Source organism: Myxocyprinus asiaticus, chromosome 46 (assembly GCF_019703515.2).
Source record: "Myxocyprinus asiaticus isolate MX2 ecotype Aquarium Trade chromosome 46, UBuf_Myxa_2, whole genome shotgun sequence".
In the NCBI taxonomy this organism is placed as follows: domain Eukaryota; kingdom Metazoa; phylum Chordata; class Actinopteri; order Cypriniformes; family Catostomidae; genus Myxocyprinus; species Myxocyprinus asiaticus.
Window position 1 is genome coordinate 12,854,921 of NC_059389.1, and position 16,156 is coordinate 12,871,076.

General features: G+C 35.6%; 1 protein-coding gene across 1 annotated transcript in view; it reads left to right on the top strand.

The window, feature by feature from the left end:
• Window positions 1-2,070: 2,070 nt before the first annotated feature.
• Window positions 2,071-16,156, top strand: part of LOC127435813 (transcriptional enhancer factor TEF-1-like) — a 47,463-nt gene continuing 33,377 nt past the window's right edge. Inside the window, exons 1-2 of the mRNA XM_051689534.1 lie at window positions 2,071-2,672; window positions 2,993-3,091. The gene's annotated coding sequence lies outside the window, so the exon portion shown is untranslated. The remainder of the gene's footprint in view (window positions 2,673-2,992; window positions 3,092-16,156) is intronic.

The window sequence follows — 16,156 nt, forward strand, 5'->3', positions numbered from 1 at the left end:
TAAACGATCAGCACAATTGTTGACTCTATCATCTCGCTGAAATAAAAATCAGCCTCCTATTTCTGGCAGTTATTATAGTGTCATTAAATTAATTAATTAGCAGTCAAATACATGAGATGTCAGCATTGAAAGGCAAAAGCTCTTAATGTGCATTACATTAAGAGGAAATAAAAGGCAAGGAATACACTGTTCTCATCAAAAACAGCTCTCATTAACTGTGCTCCACTGAGCAAAGATTTGTACATAAAATGCATCCAGCAAATACATTGTACAGTGGTAACAGTGAACACAAGGAGAAACGTTTAAAATAATTGAAAATCAATATGCTTTTTTTTACAGAAGGAGAGAGCAGGAGAGAGATGAAGGGGTGCAATTAAATGGTTATATAATTGGATCTGGAGAATAAGCAATGAAGCTTCTTGTTAACTTGTTACTGTTACCCCGAGAGAGCACGACATCGTGCCTGAGCCTGCTTGTTCTCACATACTATAGGGACGCAATCAAATAATGGCATGAAAAAGAAACAGAGGAAGACCTTGTGCATTTTTTCCTTCTGATATTCATCAAGTAATGACTACAGAAGGGTCAAATATAGTAGGAAAAACATCAATTGTTCTTAGATACATTGACCAGAATAAAAAATGCCTGCATTAATTAAACCACTTATAAACGCTCTTGAGCAGATTGCATGACACATCTTCCCTGTAAGTGCTTTTTAAATGGAGTCCTTAAAGCTGTGTTTGATGTTCAGGATGAATGGTCTTTTGTCTTTGATGTTCTGTTGCATTTCAAGCTACTGTAACTCTCAGAATCCACATGCTGAGGGTGGATGAGCCAACCAATCAGGTGACCCCTTTGAGAGGGGACCGGAGTGGATGGAGCTTTGGAACCCAAATTCAGAAATATCAGAGAACATTTAATTTATTTTTATTTCTATTTATTAAGTCTTTTGTCATTCTTAAAGGGATAGTTCACCCCGTTATCATTTACTAACCCGCATGTGTTTACAAACCTGTGTGAATTTCTTCTGTGGAACATAAAGGGAGATTTTATGCAGAATGACAGCTTCAGTCAACATTTACTATAATTGTATGGAAAAAAAGATGCAATGAAATTGAATGGTGACTGATGCTAACATGATGTTAACCTCTGAGCATGTTACTTGGAAAAAGTTGTCATTAATGCTAAAATGGGCAGAAGGCAAGAAAGATAAAAAAAAAAATGAAGAAAGGTAAAGAGAACAATATAATGAAGAGCAAAAAGGACAATATAATTGCGCCCTAATGGTGACAACCCAGCAATTCAGGTCATTGTATACAGGTCAGTCAATTACTTGGGTGTTCTTTCTGCCATTTTCCACTCTGATTACACAAATAACCAGAGGGATTTTAATATCTATGCTTTTGTAATAACAGGAAGCCAGGAAATTCAAATTATGTAATGTTCCCATTTCTAATGTTCTCTTCTAATACTTACAAAAAAAGAAAGAAAAGATCTATTGATCTATCTGTCTGTCATTCTAGCCATCTATCGTTCTATCTATCTATCATTCTATCTATCGTTCTATGTATCTATTGTTCTATCTAGCATTTTTATCATTCTATCTAGTGTTCTATATATCTATCATTCTAGCTATCACCATTCTATCTATCTATTGTTCTATCAATGGTTCATTTTATCTATCTATTGTTCTATCTATCTATCTATCTATCTAGTGTTCTATCTATCATTCTATTGTTCTATCTATCTATCATTTTATCATTCTATCTATCTATCTATTGTTCTATCGTTGTATCATTCTATTTAGTGTTCTATTGATCGTTCTATCTATCGTTCTATCAATTGTTCTATTATTCTATCGTTCTATGGTTCTAGCTATCATTCTGTCTATCGTTCTGTTGTTCTACCTATCGTTCTAGCTATCTATTGTTCTATTTAACGTTTTATCTATCTATTGTTCTATGTATCTATTGTTCTATGTATCTATTGTTCTATCATTCTAGCTAGCGTGATATCTATCGTTCTAGCTATCGATCGTTCTATCTACCGTTTTATCTATTGTTCTGTCTATCGTTCTATCTATTCTATGTATCTATCGTTCTATCTATCTATCGTTCTATCTATCGTTTTATCATTCTATCTAACATTCTTTCATTCTGTCTAATCTTCTATCATTCTATTTTCGTTCTATATCGTTATATCATTCTGTTTATCTATCTATTGTTCTTATCGTTCTATCATTCTACTGTATCTATCATTCCATCTATTGTTCTATCATTCATTTTACATCATACAGACAAAATTGAGACAGGCTCTTTGAAGTTTCATGAAAGGTTTTTCACAAAATTAGTTCCTTTGCGTAGTTGTCGCTTTCAAGAACTCTAGAGCGCTACTTTCTCCCCAGTGAGGTCACACCACATTCAGCGGCGGCCCCTCCCTCCATCCTGGAGTTCTACGGTGACGTTACCATGGCCCCGCCCCCAATGCAAACTCAGTTCTTCGCGTTGATTTCATTCTTGCCCTCATTCCGCGCATACTTCACATCGTTGTTAGATACGCGGAATAGTCGCGCTCTCGCGCTGCGACAACAAGAAAAAAAAAAGTGATCAGCTGGAAATAAATCAGTGCACGCGCTCGATCAGATTGCTGTGCATCGCACATTTAAAAGACAAGTAAGTGTGCGCTTTATACTTTTGTTGTCAGAAGAGATTAGCAGTTAGGCTATGTTTCAGTGAATTGTATTAAACTATAAGAATTATGTATTTATTTTATTTTTTTCTATTAATTATACTTATTTTATCATTTTATGGGGTTTATTAAATGGATTATGAACTATTCGCCAAATATTGTGAGAATAGTAGTATTCCCAGTTCTTAAAAAGTGACACGGGCAGCAGCATAACAAGCGGGGGAATTTTTATTTTATTTTATAATTTTTTCTGTATTTCATCCAAAGGAGGCTATTATAATAAAATATGTTTTCTTGTTAATAGATTGTGCAAAACATCCGCAGAGATTTTCTTCACTTCTGGAGGTCCAGAATTTTTTCCTTCGAGCTGTGCCAACAAGTTACCCACAATCTCGTTTTAACTGTGAGTCCATATTTACTTTAATAATAATCCTCGTGCTGATAACGGTCCGATTCATGTTTCATGAGTTATTGATTTCTGGTTATTAACTTGACTTCAGGGACTTGTAGACTGTGGTTGTATATTTGCTTGCTTAGTCTGGCTGACACTCTATTCTCTCTTTGCTTTCTTGTAGAAAAAAAAAAAAAAACGTCAGTTTTGTGTACATAAAGGATTAGAGAGAAAGTCCATGGTCCAGACCCTGTTAATAATTAATCTGGACGTTTGAAAGCACCCTCAGTCTAAAATTAGTCTCTACAGTAGCGAGCTGCCAAGTGCCTACCTGGACTGCATTTTCGGGCATCATAAATGGGTCAAAAAATGAACATTTTTGGGAAAGGCGTGTGTATTGTTTTCTGGTATATTTAAACGAACTGACTGGACGTCAAGAGCCTTAAGGGCCGTTCACACCGAACGGATTTTGCGTCCGTTTGAGCTGTTTTTCAATAGTTTTTCGATGTAAACATGGGCTGGACGGACGTCTCGGTGTTTCTTCAGCGTCTCGAGTTTTTTAAACGCAGCGTCAAGATTTAAATAACTTTAACTTTTAAAACCGCGCCTCGAGACACCTGTGTTCTCGTCTAGCTTTGATTGTTTTTAGCGCGAGAACGTGTTCGGTTTGAACGGCCCCTGATTCGATCATTGGTGGAATTAGGCGTAAAATAAAATGAATATATTTAAGCTTACACTTTATTTACTTACCACACTATCAATATTACGAGTAGGCCTGCATGCCTTTATTCGTACTTAAGAGGGAAAATTATTTTCGTTACGTTTTTTCTTCTTTTTGGTGTTTGTAGTTTCCCCCCTCTCTCCCACCACTGTCTGACAGTAGTTTGTTGTCTCAAAAGAGAACGACCCCCTACGCCATTGTTATTGTTTTGACTTGCCATTCCATTTAACTTAGGCTATGTAAACAGAGTAGATACACTCTTTTAAAATTCAAACACCCCCCTGCTTCTAAAATGCTCAAATTCACACAATTCTCTACTTTACTCAGTATCTGTTTAGGTTTTTATATACTAACTAATAAAACGAACTAATAACTAATACAAACTATAAGCTATAGGCCTATCTGTTTACAATTTTTGAAAGCTGATATTTGAACTGGACATTTGTTTTCTTCTGTCAGTAACTCTAAAAGTGCTGGCCCTTTAAGTGTATTTATCATTGAAGTAAATATATTACGTTTCAGAGGAAGGCGATCAGTTAATGCCCTTAATTTTCTATTTTACTGTTTTATTTTTCTATTTTCAAGAATTGAAACTTTCTCAGAGAAGGATTTTTTTTTTTTTTTTTGCCAAAATCACTAGACAGGCTTCCTCTAGCATGGGATTGTGGGAAAATGGGGGAAGGGGCCCTTCATTGTTCCTGCTGCTATTGAAGCAGGGGCTCGTGGAGCGCCTGAATTACTCCACAAACAGTCCCGCTCCCATGCTGACATCTGGTTTGCCACTTAAGCGCACCTGTAGGCTGAAAGATGCTAAACTGTGTATTCATTCTGCCTCTGTGCTAATTCAGAGGAACAGCCATTTGTTTTACTGTTGCTGCCACTCACTGTCTAGTATACCCCATTGTTATGCCAGCAACAGGCGATATGCCGGAGGCACCATATGGCTTGTGTGTGCCTCGATGTTATCTGGTAATTTAGCTTATCAACACCATTATGTTGCATTTTGTCCTTTTCTCTTACATGCCTTTTAATGCAAAGAGGGTGATTGAGTAGGTTTAATTAGGATGTGACTGTGTTGTATGCAGCCAAATTACACTTCTTTGGGTCTTGTAATTAATGTACCTGTGTTTTCCGACATAGTTTTAGTGGGAAATTACTTAAATTTTTTAGACTAACCATTTTTGACCATCTCCAAAAGCACATTGAGAGGGCAGAGCAAAAAAAAAAAAAAAAGTTATTTGACAACCACACATCTGATAAAGCTTATCATCATTGTTGAAGGCAAATGTTTATAAGACTCACTTGCTTTCTGTATCTTAACTCTTGTCAATATGTTTTCGTATTTTAATGTAGATAACTCACAGAGAAATATTCAGACTTTGTCATCAACAAACATGGATATTGCCTTTTTATTTGATAAGTGAAAAATAATCTCAGATTTTGCTGAGCAACAACAGCGGTCTTGTTTTTAATTAAGTTCTGAGATCTACGGCATAGACAATTTTAAGTTACATGTATAATGTGAGTTCTTAAGCAACAGGTGTTTAGGATCTGCATTGTAAGATAAAAAAAAAAGTAGTTATGATAAGTTTTTGATCAAAAGAAAAGGGATGTACAATTTTAATAGTGATAAAGTTCTTACAATGTAGTTTTCATGTTTATCGTATTCTCTGGCACTCAATGGATCATACACACTAAAATAACTTAGTTTTCTTCTTGAGTCACATGTGTTCATTGCCTTTGCTATTGCATTTCTTTTGGCATGCATAATCACAAGTCTTGTATGATAACTGGAAGGTGGGGGGGTGGAATAAGAAACCCGAAGAGATTTGTCAGAGCAAAACGCAAGAGGGGAGCCTTAAGGGGTGACAAAAGGAAAATTCATATGTAATGAAATTTGGGTTGAGAGTTTGTCAGGGCAACAATAGCTCAGTGAGACTGTGTGTTGCAGGGGCACGGGTGGCCGGCTTTGTTCAGGGAATACAGGAACAATAGGGTGTCCTCAGTGGCCCGGGGCGGCAGGAGGCCCACGCCGTGCCCTGAGGTAAACTCTGTTGTCACAAAAGGGACGCTCTTTCCACAGAGCCCACCACTCCAAGAGGACAGCCAGAGTGAGCGTGAGAGACCCTTACTGGAACTCTGCCACTGACGTCAGCATGTCTGCTTGAGGCTGATTACTGGACTCCCTTTTAGCTGCCTTGTAAATGTTGCTGGGCTTGACCTAGCTTATGGAAAAGTTTGTGAGTGAATTCGAAAGAAAGAAAGAAAGAAAGAGACAGTCAAACGATAAGATAGATAGTTGATAGAAAGAGACAGGATAGATAGATAGATGATAGATACATAATTAGTTCATATAATGATAGACAATGTTATGTTATTGCCATACATATTGATGTACACCACGTCAGATCGTTGCTTTGTGAGGTTCAGCGGAAACTGTAAAGATTTCCTTTATGTAGGTATTTTTTTTATCTTAAAATCTGTTTGCCAACTTTAATGTTCCCTCAGATCAGTGGAAACACCAGAACAACAGTTTAGGGAGAGTCAGAGTGAAATCAGTCACTAAATGAGTCAGTTCCTGACACAAACACAAACCTCAGAGTTCCAGTTAACAGACCAATTATTCACCTCCTGTAGAGCATTAATCAGAGTTGGTCTAAACTGTTACAGAACTGAGGATTGGGTTAGTACTTATCAAAAAATTACATTGCCGACTGTGTCAATACATCTTGTGTGGATTAATACTATCGGAAAAATGGCTTACTCTTACAAAAATAACAACAAAGCCCCAAATCTTTCTTTTTCCTGTTGAGACAGAAGATTAAAAAGATACTGCTGTGACATAGATGGATTTCAGGAGATGCCAAGAAAGGGCGAGTAATTCTGTTCTGATACAGTGTGATCAGATGTACTGTCTGTGAGTTTTGAAAAGACTCTCTTCGATGTTTATAAGAAACGTCTATGTTTCCTGTTAGAAATCATGTGGCGACCGGAGTTCATGGCACCCTTTGGAAATGTATTTGTCGCCTGCTGGAAGTTCAGGAAAGGTTATGAGCAAACATTGGCCATGCTTTTCGGGAGCTCACACTTATTTGAACACGTCATCATCTCCATTTCCTGGACGAGGCATTGTGGGACAGAGTTGGAGAGTGACACCCCAGTAAGACATTGGATAATAGCAAGGTCTCAGTGAAAAATAGCCTTTTTTAGAAGAACAAAGCCAGTGGAGTGATCTCAAAACTTGTCTTGCCCGTAATAACTGGAGGAAGCTGATCTGATTCAAGTATCTTACAACACTTAAAGGAAGTGGACTTTGTATTTGGCCTCTAGCTCTATGTAGGGACTGAATGTAGTCACTTGACATGATTTATCCAAGTAGGACAAGTTCCTGCATTAACATCCTTGTTGGTCCTGGAGCGACATACCTATCGATCTATCAGATTTTAGGGATAGGGTTAAGCATAGGGCTGGGGTAAGGGGCATTCAACCAGACATTCTTTTCAACCAATGTTTTTTACAAAGTTGATTTTAGGGTTAGGAGCAGGGGTAGGGCTAGGTTTAGGATAGGAATATTGTTTCAGGATCTGTCAAGTTTGTTGATTCAGGAACATGTCCTGCTTGTGTAAAAATTTTGTGTGAATTTATTCCTCAGATATAGTCATTGCATCATGTTGTACAAATTTAGCCCTCATGTTGCATCTCGCTAAACTCATGATCTATTTGAAAAATGTCTGTAAACACAAAAATATGTCTAGTATTATTGTCAGCAGACTTTCACATATTTAAACACCTTTTGCAAGCAGTCTGAAGGAGAACTTTCTGAGGCCATTGGACAATTACTTTCCAGCAGTTCAGCCATCACTTTGGGGTCATTAGCACTTGGTTGACAGGATTACGTAGCTGGAGGCAAAGCAATAACCACAGTGCTTACATGCCCAGTGTCCTTTACAAATTCATGCGGTGCGATTCGCAGACGTGTTTTCGCTTGGATGTTTGCAGGTGTGTTTGACCTCCAAAATTGCACTGAAAAAGGTTGTAACCTGGGCAGCAAGCAATGTGCAGTCAGACAAACTATGCGATTTCTGTTCAGGTGGGTCTATCTGTGCTTGTTAAATCTTTAGACTTGTAAATTGTCATTTTAAGCATGGTTTGACAGTGGATTAGAGTGTATAAGAGACAGTGAATGTTCCGGGTTTAATACAAGTAAGCTCAATCGACAACATTTGTGGCATATTGTTGAAAAATTATTTCGACTTGTCCCTCGTTTATTAAAAAATAAGCACTTGCAGTGCAAGTGAATGGGGCCAGTCAAGGGTGTAGATTTGGCTTGAACATGGTGGGGGGGGTTAAGCCAGTTATAGCCTATGTGTTCATTGTTATGTTACCATTTTCATTTTTTGTAAAGCTTGATTAATCCTTTCTAACAATTCATTCTAATAAAAATAAAAATACAATTAAACATATGAGATTTATATATAAACCTCTGAAATTACTACTAAACTTTACCTGAATCTGTGGTTGCACAAAACGTTGTTTCTCAGGTGCAAAAATCACTTAATTCACTTAATAATTCCACAAATTGACATCAGCCTTCAACGTGCTCCAAGTGATCAAGGGTTTAGGGTGTTCCAGTTAAACCCACTGCACAGGTTCAGCCAGTAGTGAGCACTCACTCAATGTAAGCTATTACGTACATCCGAGTCCGTGAGACAGAGGGAAGTTTGCTAGGGAAGGGCATACAAATTTGAAGTGGAACGCAGCCTATGTTGTGCTGTCTGCTGTCAGTTTGTGTTTTGTTTTCTGTATAAGCTGCGCGTTGCCTATACAACTGGAGTTTCGATTACTGCCCCCTGGAGAAAACGGGTGGTACTTCAAGCTTGAATTGCTCAGGAATATTCCTCAATCCGGTCGGGGGACATGATTAATTTTTTTTAACACGTTATTTTTTTAATGTAATTAATCGCACTGAATTAACACGTTAAATCAACAGCCCTAATTAAAATATACACGTTTTTCAAAATTATAGCCCCAAAACGTAAACATTACACATGCTAACATGATTTTAGTGTGATAAAATCAGTCACAAACCATATCTGTGTAAAGTCTAATTTTACAGCTTTTTTGTCATGATGATGTAACTCCAATAAATCCTGTAATTTGACATGCACAGTAACACAGGTAAATCCCTGATTTTATCTCACTAAAACCATGTTGGCATGTAGTGTTGTTACGGTACCAAAATTTCAGTAGTCGGTACCGATACCAGTGAAATTTCACGGTTCTCGATACTAATTTCGATACCACAGCAAAAATATGCTAATATGATCATTTGCAATTGAACACACCCGTTTAGCCTATTTAAAAAGTTAAATTTCAATGTCATTGATAAAGTAAAAGAACTGCATGTTTCCTTCAAGTGTTTCTCAATCAAGTTTCGCCCTATAGAAATCTGTTTTTATTGTTTCCCAAATCATGTTTTCCTTTTATTATTATTTTTCAGAACTCCATGTTTTAAAGTTTAGTTTAATTTCATCATCAAAATGGTGTCTAATCAATTAATTCTTAAAACTTTTAACAAGAAGTGAATATAGAACTTTTCAACATGTCATTACATTTTTTACAAAACTTTTATTCAACAGCTGTCGTATTTGTGATAGATTGTTTAGTTATTATTATTATTATTATTATTACAGTGAATATTACATTTTACTATACAGTCGTAATATATTTCTGTCACAGTTTGCCTCAACCCCAGGTTTCAGGTACCATGAAAGTTGGTCGGCTTTTAGCGGTGTTCATCGCCACAGCAATTTACGCTACACGACTAACCTGCACCGTAGCAGGTTTTGTTCTGAATTACAGATCGCTAACAGATACTGAACCAATCACAAGCTGTGAGGAAAATGACATCTCTGATGCAATCAAGTCACTCCCCCGTGTCTCTGAAAGCACACTTTACAAATAAAATCTCAGAAATCCACAAAATCGACTCTTCATGATAAATTATTTATTTGAGAATCTAAATGTAGATTTTCAGCAGATAGGCAAGAGTGTTGTATTTTATTTAAAATTTTATTGCTTTTCATTTGCCCTCTTTAGCCATAGCAAAAAATGTCTTTAAAAATATAAACATAATATATTAGGCTATCTATAAAACAGTAAAATGGATTATGTTACCTGCAAAAAATAATAGTTTATAAAATATGAAAAGCTCAAAATTGCTATGGAAAAGGGTGAATGCCACCCAAACCCCTTCTTTCTTTCATGGACTCGAGATGAACATACAGTATTTTACTTGAAGTTATAATAATATAAGCAATAAGCAATATAAGCAGTACACAAAATACGTCTTATTATTGCATACCAGTTTTTTGCATACAGTATTCCAAGTGCTCACTTTTTAATTAATCAATAGTAGCCTTTTTTATGCTTTTTATTTTTGCTTTTTTTACATTTTTTACTAAAGACAATGTACAAATTTGACATCAAGAAAGAGAAATAATAATAAAAAATAAATAAATAAATATGACGATATTTTTAATAAACATATCAAATAATCATTCACAACATATTCTATATATAACGTGTAATTTATTTCATTTACATGTTATATTTTATTTCAAATAAAATGGAAAGAAAGTTAAGGCATCACCTCCTTTTTTAAATATTAAATGAGATAGGACATCATACCTCATATTTTAACTAATTTTGTTCAAAAATCAAGAATCTGAAAGAAACAATCTGTCTAAATTAATTTATAATATTTTTAAGCAAATCCCATTTATGTTTACATTCCAGACTATTATTATTAATTTTAAATGTTGCTTTCTACATTTGGTATATTTCCAATATCATTTATCTCCATCTTTGAAATTGTGGGGGTTCTAGTTTAAGCCAATGTTTTGTCATCTGTTTCACAGCTGCTATTCTGTTACCCTAAATATATTTTGTTCAGTTTTATTTCTTAAGGACAATGGCATTTTACCCAAAATAAGGTTTTCTGGATGTATTTCTATTGTGTAGTTAAATATTAAATTAACCTGTCTAATTGCTTCATTCCAATAAGCTGTCAATTTAGAGCACTCATATAGAATTTGACTGTAATGAGCCTTTTTTATCTCCACAATTTCTTCAGCAATCCCCTTTTACCTAACTATTGTATTTACTTTGAATAACAAGTGTTATAAAAAAAAAAAACTAATTTGTATCTTCCAAACAGGTTCCCTCCAAACACTGGATTGAGTAGTATGGCATGTATTATATGATATTTCTTCCCAGTCTTAATGACTAATTTATTTTTAATTCATCCTCCCACCTACATATCATTTTATTCAGAGTGTCCTGTGTATCTCTTTCAAGTGCACTCTTTAAAATTATTAAAATTTTTATTGGATTAGTTGTATTGAATGTATCAGTTATATCATTTATTAATGGATGTATTTCCTTTTTTTGTTTATTTTACTTATCTTCTGATAAATTTCTTCTTACCTGTAAATAATTAAAAAAAGTTGTGAATTTGTAAGCTCATACTTACTAGCTTTTTTGCTAGGTTTGAAAAGGTATCCATTCCTTTATCAGTGAACAGTTGCTGATCTCTTTTCAGACCTCTGTTTGCCCAAAACTTAAATATATTATCTAATCTATTTGGCATGAAATCAGGATCTTTAGCACTTTCTCCTAAATTAACTGTATCTTTCTTAATTGTACTATTTTTCTTTTTTTTCTAACCAAATTCTAAAAGTACTATTAATACAAATATTATCTATTGATTTAAATTTGTTGCTTTGTTTGGGTAGGAACAGGGATATACTAATAAGTTCCCCCATTTGATAAATTTCCATCTTCCTCCATTTCACTTTAGATTCTTCGTTCATCCAAATCAATAAAGGTTGAATTTGGGCAGCTTTATAATAATTTATTACATTTGGGAATTCTAGTCCTCCAAGCCTTTTTGACAACTTAAGAATTTTAAGACTAATTCTAAGTTTCCTATTATCCCATATATATATATATATTTACAAAGTAGTTTATTCCATTGTCTAAAAACACTTTTTGATATACTAACTGGTAGATTTTGAAAAAGGAAAATAAACTTAGGGAGAATATTCATCTTTATAATCTGTATTCGTTTTGTAATCAATAGTAGCCTATATGTATTTTTTATTTTTTTATTTTTTTCCTTTTTCACCCAATTTGGAATGCCCAATTCCCTATGCGCTTTTTTAAGTCCTCGTGGTCACGTAGTGATTCGCCTCAGTCTGGGTGGCGGAGGACGAGTCCCAGCTGCCTCCGCGTCTGAGACCGCCAACCCGTGCATCTTATCGCGTGGCTTGTTGAGCGCGTTGCCACGGAGACATAGCGCGTGTGGAGGCTTCACGCCATCCACCGCGGCATCCACGCTCAACCCACCAAGTGCCCCACCGAATACGAACCACATTATAGCGACCACCAGGAGGTTACCCCATGTGACTCTACTACCCCTAGCAACCGGGCCAATTTGGTTACTTAGGAGACCTGGCTGGAGTCACTCAGCATGCCCTGGGATTCGAACTAGCCTATATTTATTTGTAATAGTTTTGAATGATATATAAAGTTTTCAATTCAAATAAATATAAAAGCTTTACATTTAAATTTGAGCTTTTAAAATTAATAAGCCTGCGTGTTCTTGTTGTGGGCCTATATGAATTAAATTACGCATTTTATATAAACACTGGCGGCCAAAAAATTTGAATAATGTACAGATTTTGCTCTTATCTAAAGAAATTGGTACTTTTATTTACCAAAGTGGCATTCAACTGATCACAATGTATAGTCAGGACATTAATAACGTGAAAAATTACTATTACAATTTGAAAAAATAATTCTGAACTTCTTAAACTACTTCAAAGAATTCTCATAAAAAAAATCCTCCACCTGCAGAAATGACAGCTTTGCAGATCCTTGGCATTCTAGCTGTCAGTTTGTCCAGATAGGTGACATTTCACCCCACACTTCCTGTAGCACTTGCCATAGATGTGGCTGTCTTTATCGGGTACTTCTCACGCACCTTACAGTCTAGATGATCCCACAAAAGCTCAATGTTGTTGAGATCCATAACACTCTTTTCCAATTATCTGTTGTCCAGTGTCTTTTTCTTTTCTTTTTGTTTTTCTGTTTCAAAAGTGTTTTTTTCTTTGCAATTCTTCCCATAAGTCCTGCACCCCTGAGTCTCCTCTTTACTGTTGTGCATGAAACTGGTGTTGAGCGAGTAGAATTCAATGAAGCTGTCAGCTGAGGACATGTGAGGTGTCTATTTCTCAAACTAGAGACTCTGATGTACTTATCCTCTTGTTTAGTTGTACATCTGGCCTTCCACATCTCTTTCTGTCCTTGTTAGAGCCAGTTGTCCTTTGTCTTTGAAGACTGTAGTGTACACCTTTGTATGAAATCTTCAGTTTTCTGGCAGTTTCAAGAATTTTGTAGCCTTCATTCCTCAAAACAATGATTGACTGACGAGTTTCTAGAGAAAGCTGTTTCTTTTTTGCCATTTTTGACCTAATATTGACCTTAAGACATGCCAGTCTATTGCATACTGTGGCAACTCAAAAACAAAGACAATGTTAAGCTTCATTTAACAGACCAAATAGCTTTCAACTGTGTTTGATATAATGGCAAGTGATTTTCTAGTAACAAATAACAATTTAGCATGATTACTCAAGGATAAGGTGTTGGAGTGATGGCTGCTGGAAATGGGGCCAAATTAGATTTGATCAAAAATGACTTTTTTTCAAATAGTGATGGTGCTGTTTTTTACATCAGTAATGTTCTGACTATACTTTGTGATCAGTTGAATGCCACTTTGGTGAATTAAAGTACCAATTTTCTTCCGAAACAGCAAAATCTGTACATTATTCCAAACTTTTGGCTGCTAGTGTATATATATTTTATTACATTAAGAATTTGTTTGCAACAGTCCTTTTGAGCTCTCCTAGCAGCCGCTGTTCCTTCTTGTTGTGTAAATGTCTTTAATTGCTTCATAATTTTAGTTATCCCTTGTACTGTGTCAATCATGTGTTTTAAGTCTTCATGATTTAATGCTGAACTCAACTTAATTTTTTTTTATATTTTTAAAACAATGTCTTGTGCAAAGTTTAAATTAATTTAAATTATTATATTCATAATCATCAGCTTTCAGCAGAGAGGTAAATCCCGCTGAGTCTCTCACGATTGGTTGTGTGCTGCAAACGTCACTCATTCATGTGCACGAGCGCGTAATCAAATCTTAAAGTCAGGATCGAATCGAGTTGACAGAGAAAGTTGATGAGCTGCATCATGGTACCAACTAAACCTGATTGGATTGATTTGAATTTGTCAACCTGAAACCAATCCTGAAACCCTGAGTTCGTTCAGCGACTTTCAAGGTACAGGCCTCTGGTGTTTGTGTATATGGTAATTTTTAAATGTTATGTTTTTAATTTTATTACTGTGAAGCACCTTGGTCAACTCTGTTGTTTTAAATGTGATATAAATAAAGTTGATGCTGTGATTTAATATATAAATATATAATTTACGTGTGCTGCATGCTTTAATGTGGATTAGTTCTCTGTTTTGTCATCTGATACAACGTGAAAGATTCTGTGGAGTTTAGAGTGTATGAGCGGTTGGCTTTATACATTCATTTAAAGTATGCAGCTCATCCACACTAAGATTAGCGTTTTAGCGGTTTAATAAATCACACTAGGACATGCCATGATTTTAATTTGATTAATTGTCAATTTCAGTGTAAAAGGAGTAACAGAATGCGCTCAAAATAAACCTGTGAGTATTTTAAAGCTGTTGTGTGTCAGTCATACTGCGTTCTGGTACCGGATGTGGTACCGGATCTGGAGTCGGTGCTTGGTACTACCGAAACACTGGTATCGTTACATCTTTTTTATTTTAGTATCGACTTGGTACCGAAGTACCGGTACTTTTGACATCACTATTCAGGGTTCCTGCGGATCCTTAAAATGTCTTAAATTCAGTTTTCCCATATTTAAGTTCAGAAAAAGTCTTAAATATCTTAAATGATACAACAAAATCTTACTTATCATTTAAAGAAGTCTTAAATTTGGAGGAGGAAAGACAGGAAACGTGAGTTTACTTTTAATTGTTTATATTGTAATATGCTGTAGATCCTTTTTAGGAGTGCCTGTTTTATTTCCCTTATCTGTTTGAACAAACAGCTGGAAGCAGTGAAGCTCAAACATTTCAAAATAAGAGTCCCCGGTGTATTTCAGACTTTGAAGTTAAAAGTTCTCGCTAAAAGCCCCCCCCCAATAACAGGAAGGAAATACAAAGAACATTTAACATAGGTTACTAATTTTAAAAACTATTTGCAGATTAATTGCTTTTCTTTCAACACATTGTCGTATCAGCAAAATCCAATATTTGTCGACCTCTAATTTATATTTATTTATATAATGGTATAAACCAATTTTAATGTGATATAAATGTGGAAAACATGTCTTGAGTATTTTAAACTTGCATATATCCTACCCTGATTAGGCCACGTTGAATATGTGCATCTGCCTGTTTAAGTAAGAATCTGTGATACATTATTTATTTTGAGATTGTGTGGGTTTGTTTTGGGATGGGGGTACAGTATCAGTTTAATTTGTTCAGGTCTTAAAGTCTTAAATTTGATTTTAAAAACTCTGCAGCAACCCTGCTATAAGCATGTTCATATAATGTTTATGTCTTGTGGCTATACTTTTAAACTGGAACGATTTCTGTAATACCCTTTTCTAAGACATTTACATACTTGGCAGCTGCTTATTTATATTTAATGGTGTGTTTTTTGGGAATCAAACCCACAACCTTAACATTGCTAGCACACAGCAACCAGTTGAGCCACAGGAAAACTAGACGCATGCTTTAATTATAAAGGTTGAGAACAATGTTTTCTGATTAAAGATACTTCTTTGCCAAACTCAGCCTTACGGCGCTTTCTTAAGAACCCTTCACATTTCTTGCATCTTGAAGTCGTCTTCCTCTGGTAATGCTTTTTGGATTCTAAGGCAAGGGTTTGTTTGAGGAAGGATTGGCGTGGTTCCTCTGCAGAAATAAAAGTACATGGTTTCATTTAAGCAAATACCGCACTGACAATCACTGTACAAGATGTGCTGGCTGCCATACAACACATGCCATTGAAATGCAAACGCCTCTCTCAGAGATGGACTGAAAAAAGGCATTTTTAGGTCATCCTTAATTGAATTTCCTGGCTGATGACAGAGTAATATAGAGACTAATAGCATTGTGTGTGCATCTCGTGTCACTGCTAGAAATGCACTGGAAAAAGGCTCTATGCGATCACTTACAGACACTGGATATATGAA